Genomic DNA, 14,335 nt, shown 5'->3' with positions numbered 1-14,335 from the left:
ATGTTTGTGTGTCTGAAACAAACACCATAGACACAGTTTTTTATGATTGTCAGTGGTTATTTATTTGAAACTGGAGTGTGTTTAGGTGGGCTGTTCTCACTTGTTGTTTTCGCCACTTGCAGACGTGCTGGTCTGTTTCTGCTCTGAACAATGGCCACTTGTCACCACTTTCCTAATAAGGCGATGGGGATGAACTCCTTTGTGTGGAGACGGCGATTGAGTCGTAAAAACAGACATGGAAAATTCATCCACCGGCTTTAAACCAAGTCGCTTCTTTAAAGAAGCCTCTGTCGAACTTTGTGACATGCTCATCTTTTAAAAACAGAAACAAACCTTTAGACCCGGAGAGAACAATCCTTAAACATTCAGAGTGTAAGTTTTGTGAGGTTTCGACAGAACATACTGCATAATACATCATAAACCTGAATTTAGCTTCTTTATCTATGTGCAAAACATGATATCTACGACACAGATCAGATTTTAAAGAACATAATGCTCACTATCCAGGTCATGTAAATATAAACATCATATTCTGATTTCAGAAACCTGAATGAGCACAAAATTTTTAGAGAAAGGATATGAAATGGTAAAACTTTCTATTATTTATCCTGAGGGACATTAATGTGCAGCAGTTAGAATACAATGCAAGAAAAGTGCAAATATTAAGAGTCTAATGCTAGCTGGAGCAGCGGCGTAAGGAAGTTACAACAGGCCCCAGTGCACGCTATTGTGCACATATTGTCTTGTTTCATGATCAAACAGAGACTCAACACTGGACAACACCAACATATAGAGTATATTACCCAGCAATCATCAATACATCTGTATATGACAAAAAATATCAAAGAAAATAAGAAATTATTCATTTAATTTAATCCTTTTATACTTTATTTGTAGTTTATGTAGAATAAGAATATAATCTTGTTATAGATGCTACTGACTATTTTACAAAAATAAAATATGACACAGATGAGTTTGCCTTTTTCAAGTGCATATATAGCAAATGGCACCTTTTTGAATTTAATAAGAGTTCCTCTTTGAACATCAGCATATTTCTAAGGTGGCAATAACTCATAAGGGCCCATTCTCTGCCCAACACATAGTTAGATAACCTGCTCTCTCTATGGGCCCCCCACCACCTCACAGGCCCCAGTGCACTCGCACTTTATGCCCCTTAGCTGGAGTGTTCAATATCATCATTCAAACACCTTATCCAGGATGTACATCACTGTCTGACTCGTGCACAGGTGCACTGACAACTCAGTTAATATAGACGTTTGTCAGTAAAGCACAAAATGTTGCCAGAATACCATGTTGACATTGTGCATTTCTACAAACCACTCATATGTTACATTTGTTCATTCAAGATCTCATTAACGTTTCTAAAGTGACATATATGAGCTGACATTGTCATGGGGAGGTGGAGGGGATGGTGGATGATGTGGAATACACCTGCCAAGCTCCAGACCACTGTTTGACACCAAGAAACAACAAAACCAGCAGTTTTTCCAGTGACTTTTAGTAACCAAACATGGATGTTTTTAGCAACCTGTCATTGTTTTTACAGCAGCAGGGTTCGTGCCACAGAAAGAGGTTGTTGTTTACAGAGACATCACTACATTTCCTTCCTGGATAGTACAGCGAAAAGTGGATATATTTACCGAAACATAAAAAGTGGTGGTTTTTACCAAGACATCATCAACCTCTCCAGCCGTGCTTGTGTTTTTAAGCCCCAACATGATCTTTTCCGAACCATAACCAAATACTTTTTGTGCCTAAACATAACCACATGTAAACCACAGCATTGTTAAAATGGAAAGAAACGTAAAGTTTCAATTGATCTCCAAATGTAACATATCTGTAGTTGCAGTTTGTTGGTCTACCATTGTTGATTAGATGAAGAGACCAAATCTAGCCATGTGGTAAATTCAGCCATGATAGACAACAGACAGAAGCCAAATCTGGTTTTATCTTTAACTGCTGAGGGAAGTCATTCAGTCCAGAATTTACAGTCAGTGACTGAATGTGGAGTTTAAAAAGATCCAAAACTCAAAACCAGTGCTAAGTTCACATTACAGGGCTCAGTGCTCAATTCAGACCCTCTCCACAGATCTGATCGTTCTGCCTAGACTATTCATGTTCATGTTTGAAGTGACCCAGATCTGACATCAGTGTGAAGGGGTCTCCGCTTTGGAACAACAACAGAAAATGTCACAGATGCAAGACAGGCAGTTGGGAAAAAGATGAATTACATAGCAGTGCAATCTCCAGACAGATTTGCTGCAGAGATCAGATGACCGTTCGCCTTATGTTGAGGTTGAAGGTGAGGAGAAGAAGGAACGCAAAAGCCGTATCTATATCTCTATAAGCAGCTATTGTTTGCAGATCTGTGCAGAGAGAGGCATGGGTGCAGGAGAAAAGTCAGAAGTGGTAGGCTGCTTTCACAGAGGAACAGTCCCTCCAAAACTTAAGGATGTCCAGGGCTACATTCCAACACTTCTGTTGGCGCCTCACAACAACGCTGTCACGGCAGGACTCAAAATGTAGGCAAGCATCTGGCAGTCTATTGGATGGCAACTGGGGCAGCTTACCAATCCGACACTTAGGAGAATGTTTTGCTTCTATGCAGTATGACGTGGAAAAACCAACATGAATTTCTGACTGTTTCCACAGCCATCACATGGCCAGTAATCAGATATGTATCAGATTTAGGACCACATATAAAAGTGGCCCAGATCTGATTGGGAAAATTTGTATTTCTGTGTCCAAACTACCCTGAAAAAATCCGATCTGTGTCACATGAGAGCAAAATAAACAGATGTTGTAATGTGACTGTAACCCAGGTTGCTGGTGTGCATGTAGACAAACTTGATGCATCGTGCAGCCCAGACTAGTTTAGAAAGTGATTAGTTGTTTCTGTCAGATGGAACTCAACAGCCTGTTATCTGCTGCCGTGATGGTTCGATTATGTGAAAGCACTTACCGTGACACACACATAGTTCACATGCTATACAGACTGTAGCATGCTAAGTGAGAGCCGCAGCAGAGGTTGTGCGCTAAGAGTGAATAAGATCATTTAAGAGCACTACAGCAGCACCTTGATCGTGTCAATGGGAAACAGACTGAGCGTGATGTAAAACTGTGCCTGTTGTCGTCTTTTTTCTGTGTGCTGTGTTCTTCCACACCACCAGTTTAACACAATGTGAGACAGAAAACAACTCGACAATTATCTTCAAATGGAACATCAATATATTTTCCATAAACAGTCTAATACAGACATTTACATTATACGTTTAATAAGTTATTTGGGGATATATGTAATGACATACATTTCCAGTATGTTGTACAGTATATACACCAATCAGCCAAAACATTCAAAACACTGACAGGTGAAGTGAAGAACTTTGATTATTTTGTTCCAGTGCATTGTTCTGCTGGGAAACCTTTGGTTCTGGCATTCATGTGGATACCACCTGACATGTTCCACCCACTCAAACACCGTTGCAGACCAAGTGCCCCCCCTCATGGCAACAGTACTCCCCAATGGCAGTGGCCCCCCAGCAGGATAATGCAGCATGCCACACTGCAAACATCACTCAGGAATTTATATGTATATATATATATATGTATTTACAATATATTAATTATTTCTGGGTTTGTAGGAAGGTACTGTAGAGTCAATATGTTGCTATATAGTCAACACATTGTCACTCCAACCTCGTCACATATTAACGTTTGGTCACAGACTTTCTTTATCGATATATGACATGTAAGGTACCCTGGGGTGTTCTGGGACGCCATGTCAGCTTCAGCCTGTTACATGCAATGTCTGATTTCAAAATACACTTCAATTTTCACAAGAAATGTACAGTTTGCATACAGTCTCTTTCAAAATAAAAGCACAACGTTGGTACAACACCGTGAATTGATGTTTTTTTTCCTTCAGCAACAAAAGCATATGGTTGGGTTGAGGACAAAAGAACGAGGTTTGGCCTTACAATCTTACAGGAAGTGAACACGGGTAAAAGTTGGTGGTTGTTGGACCAAACCTCCCTGCCCTTCTCGGACTTCCATCGCCTTAACTCTTGCTCTTTTTCTCTGTTTCCTCTGGTCAAGTAGCACCAGTTTCTAAAGTATTTGCATCCTTTTACTGCATAGACAACAATTTTGACGTACTTTGGTTTTTCCATCACAGAAAAGTCTTTTTGATGCCTGACTAAACTTTTTTCCACGGTGTATTCCCTTAATCTCTGGCACCTACATCCACTGACTGAACTAAAGACACATTAGCAGATACACTGTGACCCATGTCTTTTCTTTATCAGAGTGACGTCAGATATTTTCAGCAGGTGTTCGTCATCTCTCTCAAATATCTTTCTTCTCGTCGTGACCTCAGTCACCTTGACCTGCCCGACTGCAGCTGGCCACAACGGCTGCATGAGTTACCTTCAATGGGCCTTTTGTTTCCCCTCTATTAACTCCATTGAAAACAATACTCTGATTTATTAAATATGTTTTACTTTGATCCTCCCTGATAAACGCACATGTGCTCAGACACATAATTTCATATTTAGACATTCAGACTCATCGTTGGGGGAATGTTTTATCCGCCAAAGTCACTTTAAATTTTACTTCAATGGTAGAAAACAGCTGAGAAGAGCGAATCTTCAGTCAGAAAAAAATGGGCCCTTCACTAATGTGTTGGGTAGAGAATGGGCCCTTGTAAGTGATTGCTACCTTGGATTAATCGACGCAGGCTTGAATTAAAATGAGATTCTCTTGTCTGTCTTCTTAAATTAATCCAAACATATGTAGTTTGAAATATGCAGTACATGTGTCTGTTCTTCATCCTGTGTCGAGGTTTATGTCCTGTATACATGCAGGCAGTCAGCCGTGCATGATGCTAACGTCATCGTAAAGTTTTAGAGGAAAAGTTGGAGAAGTTTTACGTCCATTGTCTCAACTGGAACATCTTCCATCGCCCTCTTTAGATAAAACTCCCCCAGAAACTCAGTCTGTTCCATTTTTGATAAGAGATGAGCCCTGAAAACAGCGGGCAGCATCTAAATTATGCAACCGCTGGCATCCTCTTAGGGGGAAAAGTAGAGTTGGGCTGAGTTGTCGAAGGGAACAAGCCATGACAGGCCAGTGCATGGAGGGGTGGTGACCATGCATTATGAATGGTGCTAAGTACGCCTCAGCTGGAGGAGCTGAGTGGAGGCGATGGAGGGCGATGGGATAGTGCCAACCTATTGGCCGCCCGCGGGTAATGCACTTCACTTTAACCCCCCCAAAAAACATTCTCTCTCCCTCAGTTCCCCCATTACTGCCCCCGCCTCCCAGCACAGCACCTGCCACGGCCTTAAAATGTCCACCTGAAGTACAGAAGCTCCACTTTCCCAAATAAAATTCATGCAGTCGCTTTGCAGCCAGAGGAGAGCAGAGGATGACTAATAGGCTGCACTTTCTGGGAGTGAGGTGGATTTTCAGGATGATTCAGATGGACTCTTTAGATAACTTTCACTTTAGATGTTCTTTACAGTCTGTTTTTTTAGTTTAAATGCTTAAAACTTTCATCGTGTCTGTATATTTTAGGCATTTAGGCATTCTTGAAACTCATCGAGAATGTCTTACAACCAAAGTAAAGCTGAAGGCACTCAGCGTAAAGTGTCTTTTTTTACAGACTAAAAACTCTGACGTATTTCAGCATCTTGGCTTCAGGAAGATTCACTCAGAAAGCAAGATATCAGACATGATCGCACTTATTTTTACTTTTTATTCATGTCACCAAAAAGGATTAAAACACGTATGAACACATTTGTAGACTTTGTTTATTTTAAGCAGTTTTGGTTTGAGCAAAGATTTTCCTAATACAATTTTCCGCAATGTCTGTGATGATGATGATGATGATGATGATGATGTCTGTATTTCATCATCATTAGCTATTAATCTTTAACTGATTACTTTTACAGATGTTCATCAGCTCGATTCTTATTATTGGCCTCTTGCATTTAAATATTTTGTTTAATTCCTTCTTCAAATAGTATTCCAGTGATGTGATAATGATAAAGCACTGATATAATTAACATAAAAAATAAAATTAAATAAAATTAAATTAAAGGATTTTTGAAAGGATGCAGCCCAAAGTGCTTAACAAGACAAGATCAGATGGAAATTAACAAAAAAAAGAAGCAATAAGTTTGTTTAAAAACAAACAATCAAATCAAACAAACAAGAAAAATAATATTGAATTGAGAACCAAACTAGGTTGAAGAAAAATATCACATTTAACTTCTTGCTTTGTATGAGTGTGTGTATCTGTGCATGATTTACCTGGTTTACATTCATCTGAAGTATTAAAATGTTCCTCCAACATATCAAGGAGCAAATAAACTGAAACAACACTTTGTGTCAGTCCCTCTCTTAATATTTAGACGTGTTGGATTAACTACAAGTGCCTGGGAATTCGTGCCATTACAGGATGTGGACCTTTTTAATATTTCAAGACAGAGGAGGAAGTCACCTGATGACCTGTTTTCACGTGCCATTAGCATGCAGCTCTGCTGTGTTCAGACGATATTGACCCAATGATTGTAGTGACAAAGATTGCAGCTTTATTCAAAGTGTCGACTTATTGAAACTCATTTTATCATTTCTTTTAGTTGTCTGTTTAAAGCTCTGTTGATTTGATTGATGTGTTGCAGTTGCAGTTATGTGCTGTATTCTTCAATGGCCTAAATATTCAGTGTCCCACATCCTTTATAATACGTTCTCCTCCAAACCAGGGGTGTAAATATGAGCTAAGCTCATAGCTCGGCTAATTAGTCAAGTCGGACTTCTCGTCTTGTCTGAGTATACATGCAGAAGAGGAAATCGAATTTCTGACTAAGTACGTCTGACTCCACCTTGATAGGTAGCACTGTGTCCTTTTTAATATAGTGCCTGTTGAACTAGTTCCGGTTCTTGTTCAGAACATTTTCAAAATAAATCAGCGTTTCGCATTTTCCTACCATCCATAAACTTCAAAAATATTTAGCTCCTTTAGCTGTCGGAGCATGAATGCAGTTTCCTTGTCCGTCCTTTGTTTGTTTTTCCAGGAGTTACTGCACTGCTGCTACGTCATCTCCTTCTTCTTTTGGGTGAAAGCCCACGAAAGAAAAAGTGGTGCATACACAGAATGCCGACTCCGACTCCAGACGGACTAAGTGGATACATGCAGCAATATTTCGATTTTCAATCGAATTATCTAGGTGTGTTAGTCGAGCTACAGATAGTCCAATTTCAGTCGGACTAAGCTGTTAACATGCATTTAAAAGTCCGGTTTCAGTTGGACTAAGCCACTAATTTGATTTTCTCAAGCTGCATGTAAACGCACTGAATGTGTTGGGTGGAGAATGGGCCCTTAAGACTGATTGCCACCTTGACAATATGCCTTTATTCTGGCGACTTGGCTGAGAGTATCATTACATGAGTTTTCCCCACATTCTGTGTTTTACTGACTAACTTCTATGTTACCTGTGCACAAGTCAGACAGTGATCTGAAACCTGGATAAGGTGTTTGAATGCTGATATTGTGGTTTCCTTTGGAACACAGCTAAAGGGCGTAAATGGGCCCTTCACTAATGTGTTGGGTAGAGAATGGGCCCTTGTAAGTGATTGCTACCTTGCAAATATGCCTGTGTTCAAGAAGACCTCTCATTAAATTAAATCAGTGCCATTTACTGCCCTGTCGGGTACCGCAGAACTAGAACAGCGACTGGCCCCGTATCACGCCGACTGTTTTTATCGTCACTGTCTGACGCTGCGAGTCATTGCTCAAGCACCATTTTTTGTCAACTTCAGAGTGAGACCAGGTTGACATTTCGTTCTGCCAGATGGGCTGGACTTGCATAGAGATGTGTTAGTATTAGCAGCTCGTTATCTATAAACAGCCCTGAAAAAGAATCCTATAATTTTTCAATGTCTACAATCCCTAAAGGCTAAAAATGATATCACAGAAGAAGGCCACAGGATAAAAAAAACTCCTAAAACTAAAAGCTAAAGTGAATCTTTGCTTTGGAACATTCATCACAGATCACAGATTAAAAAAAGAGTTTCATTTGTGGGCCAAAAGCTTTGAGGTGGGATTTCTCAGCCAATTTTGCAAAGCCACAGACCAGATTTGATATTTTTCTCGCAATACTTCATATCAATCATCTTTCAAAATGGCTACCACCCACGTCCACTTCCTGTGTGAAATATCCCATGATCCTCCAGTTCTCCTCCTGCAGACGGACTGCAGGGAAATCCCACCGGAGTCCTGCGCTGCTCAGTCTCCTAACCAAGTTTAATATTTGATGAAATTAGTTCTGCTCGCTGCTTCTGTGCTCTTTACTTCTGCTGAATGCCTCCCGGCCCTAAATTGCAACCTGGATTTTCCTTTTTACTTAACGGTTCATATGTTTCACTTGTAATGAGTGACAATTTAAAGCTATTTGCAAAGAAAATTCTGCCTTTAGAAAATATTGATTCTAGCAGCAGCCTCATTGTTTGTGTGAATGTTTGCAGTTGTTGTGAAACATATTTAATGTACAACCTTCCTCAACCTGTGTAGATATACCTGGAATGAGACAAAGTATGTTTTGTGAAGGAGTAAATGTGTTGGCATTATGCATGTGCAGGCTCTCACATGCAAATCTGAAGAAGAGCCTGACTGTCCACACACATTAAAGGGATAGTTCAGATATGTTTGGCAGAAATAAACAGCTAATGGAGCTCGTTAAGGGCTCAGTGTGCAGGATTCAGGGGAATTTATTTGCAGAAATGCAAAATTACTCATAACTATGTTTTCATTAGTGTGTAATGACCTGAAAATACGAATTGTTGTGTTTTCGTTACCTTAGAATGAGACATTTATATATGGTGTGAAATATCTCACAGTAGCCCAGAAATCAAACTCTGGCGTTAGATCCTGCTATTCATGTTTCCTCGTCAGCCACCGTAGTTCTTCTACATGCTTAGACACAGGAGAAGTTTGAGTTCTGCATCCTCACTGCTGGATGCTACTAAGTCCTACACCCTGGACTTTAAAAATCTTAAGTAAACTGTAGATGCTTAATCCTGCTCTTTAAAGTCTCTGTGTGATCGTACTTTTAAACAAACCAAATAGTTTCAGTAAATCTGTTTCCACTGCTCCTGTATAAACTTCCCTAGTGCCTCACAGATTGAAGATGTGCCTAAAAATATCTTGCACTTCATAAAGATGATAAATTCACATTTTTTTCCAGTAACAAAAAACAGCCAAGAGCTTTCTGAGGATAAAAAAGTAATTCTCTTGAGCAGTTAGTTCACTGTTAGTACTGAACTGTGGTGTACATTAATATATAATACTATCAGCACTCACTTCATTAGATATTTAACACCTTATTACTATCTATGATTTAAAAAAGGGCTGGACTAACCAACCATAGGGCCCCATACTGAGCCCCCCCTTCCTGCCTCCTGAGGGACAGGAACTTTACAGGAACGTCCTCTCGCTTGGCCCTCTCAACCGCCATGTCTCCACGGTGCGGCGGAGTAGGAGGAAGGTTCCTGTAAAGTTACCGGGCTCTGGATGTGACGTAATCGTTGCACGACCATTTTGACCGGGGCGACGTGGCAAAGAAACAAAGAAGAACAACAACAAAGAAGTACGAAGCAGAAGAAAGAAGAAGAAAGCAGACATAAGAAAGACGATTATCAACATGGAAGGAGCTGAGGTGGTTGCTGGGTTTCTGGCGTGTCTTTTCGTTAACATGGCGGAGGAAGCTATGAACGAGAGCTGCTGAGTTTTAAAAATGCCGGCTCTTTTGTTGCTTTCTGTTGACGTCACATCCCGCCTTGAGTATATCCAATCAGCACCAAGTAAACCCCAAGCCCCACCCAGGAGTTTTTCGGGGCTCTTCTCCGAGGCAGGGACTTGTTTAGCCCCTGTAAAAGTTCCGGAACCCTGTCCTTCGGGGGTGGTTCCTGCGGTGGAGACACGCCCCGTAAAATTACCCCGAAGTTCCTGTGGTGGAAACGGGCCTATTGTAAAAAGAAAGGAACAAGCCGATGCTGCAGAGGCCGAGATATCCTGACTTTTAAGGGTGCTTTCACACCTGTCCAGTTTGGTTCGGTTCAGTCGAACTTAGGTTTGTTTGCCCCTGGGCAGGTGTGAACACAGTAATCGCACTCCGTGACCTTCTTGAAGAGGTGGTCTTGTTTCGGTTCCAAACGAACTCCGGTACGGTTCGCTTGTGGTGAGAGCGTTTTCCGACCTCGATCTGAACCAACTGCAGTCACATGACACATTGTTTGGGTTAAACATGAGCATGTTACAGTCCTGGAGGATTATTAATGTGCACCTCCTCCTGTACTGCCTTAAATTAAACTTCATTTCAAAAGGTGCAATAACTTGTGCAAAATGAGATTTTATCTGCATCTAATGTCACTATACAAAAAGAACAGTCTGGGTTCCTAAAAATAGCTCCTCCTAAATGCAGGAAGGAATATTTAGGTTTCACAGCTCGAGCGGATGATAAATGATAAGCAGCAGAATTACGAGGAAGAGCGAAGCTGTGTAACCTTACTCATCTGTTTCTCACTAGGTTGTAATAAATTAGAAGTGTCACACTCCAAACTCAGGTTTCAGGATGAGCAAGTGGTGTAAAAGCCCGGTGTTTATTTGAAACAGATTGATTTAGTGTCTCTAAGTGGGACTGAACTACGTCCTGCTGCTATCAACTGCCTTGTTATTGTCTGTTAGATGAGAGCCATGCCTCGGGTCTGTGGACGGACAGCGGGAACAATGTGCGTTTAACATGTGTTTGGATTGGAGTCCGGTGATTGATGCTCTGTGAGATTTACCTACCAACACTTACAAAGGTCTGACTGCACTGTGGACTGCACTGTAGGGCATGGTGAATGTTAGAGATTTAAATAAGAGTGTAAAAAAGGCAACGTTTAGAAACATGTGAGGTTGTTCTTGGATGAAATACTGCAGCTTCCCTGACAAAAGTCCAGTTTATCTTTTACCATGAGGTTTTGTGAGGTGACAATATTTGGTTTGTACTTGCCAGCACTCTGCAGTACTCTTTATATGTTCTATATTTTTACACTGAGCCAAATGCTAACATCAGCGTGCTAACATGCTGATGTTTAGCAGGATAGTGTAAGTGTTTATTATGTTGGGTTTCGCTTGTTAGCGTGGCAATATTTTCTAATTAGCACTCATTAGCTCATCAGTTTTGCAGGTATTTGGTCATGAATCAGATTATTGAACAAACTGAGTTTTTACCTGATGATGAAATCAAAAGATAACCAGAATAATTATAATCAATCCACGGCAACATGAATGTCTGCATCACAGCCCAGTCGCTAGAAGAAAATGTTGGCAGTGTACATTTCTGCAACCACAAATATGTTACATTTGCATGTTTGACTTTGTTATCAACCCATTCTTATTCCCAGGTCATCAATTACTTACACTTTGTCACAGCCCTGTGTGTCTGATAGTGACGTACAGGGCACTAGGGATGCACAATATTGGATTTTTTGCTGATATCCGATATGCCGATATATAACAACTCATTTGGCCAATACTGATACGGATTTACGTAACAGGACATAAATACAGCACGAGTGACGCCAGTGCGTGATGACCGCACTTAAAGTTCTGATAAAACCAGGCTGAGGTTTGGTTTCAAACAGGACATGTACTGCGGGGATTGTGTCCCCACAGCCGGGTATTTTTAAGCCAAAACATGATCTTTTTCTCACCATAACCAAGTGGTTTTTGTGCCTAAACCGAACCATATGTTAACTACAATGTTGCTGAAACACAGTCAGCTATGTAAGAATGTACAAATGTAATATATCCATGGTATGCAGAAACATACAATGCCATGGCGTCACTAAAGTCACAGGGATTTATTATCTAGGCGCCAAAACCTTCTATGGAAAATGTAATGGTAATCCATTTAATAGTTGTTGAGATATTTTTTAGTCTGGTCTAAAATGGTGGAGCGATTGACAGCCAGTATCATCCTCAGAGCTATGCTGCTAGCATTGCTAAAAAAATTTAAAGAATAGTTGTTGCTCTATTTTGTCTGAGAGAAGGTTAGTCAATATGAGCAGACTGTAAAGTTTGTAATAATATTCGAGCTACAAGTTAATATTAAAATGGGCATTAGATTTTCTTTTTCCGCCAACCTTTGAAATACGGTGTTGATATTTTTTTAACTCCTCAGACGTGTTGAGGTCTAAAAGGCCATGCTCTGTTTCCCATGTTTCATGCATTTAAAAATGTAAACCGTCACATCACAGGTTAAAGTCCACCATGGTACACTAAAATTTTAATATCCCCTCCACTGTTGCTTCATCTCTCACACCACAAAAATAGCACGCTGCAGCTCTCAGCTGGCTCCGGTGGTAGACAGAAGCATGTCGAGCTGTCGGCACGGTGCTCTGAAAGCCTCTTACAGTCAGTCTGCATAAAATCTCTGTAAAAGGAAAAAAAAGAATCATAAAAATTATGTATTTGTGGTGCAAAGTGGTATTCTAGATCCTGGGCCACATTTGCATTTTCCTACAACAACCTGTAATCAAAATTTAAGGGGTGTCTGAAATTTATAGGCTCACTTTAATTTTTTATCAAACAGGCTTTTTTAATGTCCACAGAGAGTTTGGAAAGTTTGTTTGGTTTACATCACTGTGAGGTGCCACTGGAAATATGCTAAACATTTTATGTCTGTGAAATCTGTCCAAAAAAACCCCTCCAAACAAAACAAACAAACAAACAAACAGATAAAGAACAAAGAGGAAAAGCTTGCTGAGAAAAGATGAAATGGTTCAGTCCAGTGGCTACAGTCGACACTGTGATCATCTTCATCTAATCATAACAAACACACATCTGCCTCAAAGTGACGCCCTCGAACACAACGTTTGTGTTGATAAAACTAACACAAATACACACACAGCTAATCTAATAAGTGGAAAGTAACCACGGTTCGTTTAAAGAAGAATTCCCCCAAGAGAAATGAAATCCAGCAGCAGCAGTGATTGTTACTGAGTCCAAATCATGGAAACTTAACATGTGAAAATTGAGCTTTTTGCTGTATTTCATTATGAAGTCTTCCGTGTTTATGAGTGGGTGGTGGTGAGTTTACATTCCAGTGACGCTGCCCAAAACCAGAACATGTCTGCGACTCACAGCTGAGCTGAAAGTGTCCAAACACCGTTTAAATTTTCTGGAGATGGTCCACTCTGTTTGGGTGCTGCAGAGAGTGCCTGCAGGCGGAGGGCGTCACAGGCTCTGGTGGGTCTGATTGTTATCAGAAGGCCTTCCTGTCTTTGAAATCCCTGCACTGGTTGAATATCTACAGGCTGCTATGTACGCACTGTCCTCATTATGGGTTTGGATATTACAGCTACATGTAAACATAATAACACTGAGCACTCGTATTAAAGTAAAAGAATATGCAAATTTTTCCTCTTTACTTTCTCTGTGTTGAGATTTCAGTCTTGTCGAGTGCATCTTCTGTATTTACAAGATCAAGAGTTTTGGATTGAGGAAGCAACAAAGTGGTTGAGTTAAACATGTCTTTCCTCTGCGTGCAGGTTCAGCACTGAGGCCGACCTCTCACGCGATTTTTACTGTTAGCTTATCTCCACTGAGCTCCCATTTGTTTAGCAGTTTATCCTGAATATCCCGAAAACACAGATTCCAGTAAGAGTTAAACAATGTGTCAAGAAAAAAAGTGGTTTTAGTTTTTGGGGCAGATCTGGATACAAGTGCAGACCTGAGGTTTGTAGAGTTACATCACAGGATAACATTAGCCCCTTTTCCACCGCAGGAACTATCATTTAGCTTTTGAAAAACATCGGTGCGTTTCAACCAGAATTACCCAGGAAAAAAACGTCCCCTCAACCCCTGAAAAAAGTACGTAGTAGGGGGGTAGGACTTTTCAGATTCCCTGGAATTCTTCGCTGATTGGTGGAGCACACACTTGCAGCGTTCCACACTTCCGTGCCAGTGTGGCTGCAAACTTTATTTCATTTCTACAAGCTTCACTTCCTTTGTGTTTTGATCATTTGGAACATTGAGCAAAACAGAGAAGCTACGAGAAGTGGTTGAACGATGAGGTCCGGGCTCTTTTGAGCGTATTTGCTGAGGAAGAAATTCACTGGGACAAGTCGGCGACTCGAAACGACCAAATCTATGGAAGAATAGTCGACAAGCTGGCGCAGCTAAATATAGGGAACACCCCGAAACAAAATCGTGAAAAGTTGTAGTGCAGTTTCTTTTACCACTCCCCCATACATCATCAGCCTGATA

Source organism: Epinephelus moara, chromosome 1 (genome assembly GCF_006386435.1).
Source record: "Epinephelus moara isolate mb chromosome 1, YSFRI_EMoa_1.0, whole genome shotgun sequence".
NCBI classification, from domain to species: domain Eukaryota; kingdom Metazoa; phylum Chordata; class Actinopteri; order Perciformes; family Serranidae; genus Epinephelus; species Epinephelus moara.
Note: the sequence above shows the minus strand (reverse complement) of the source record.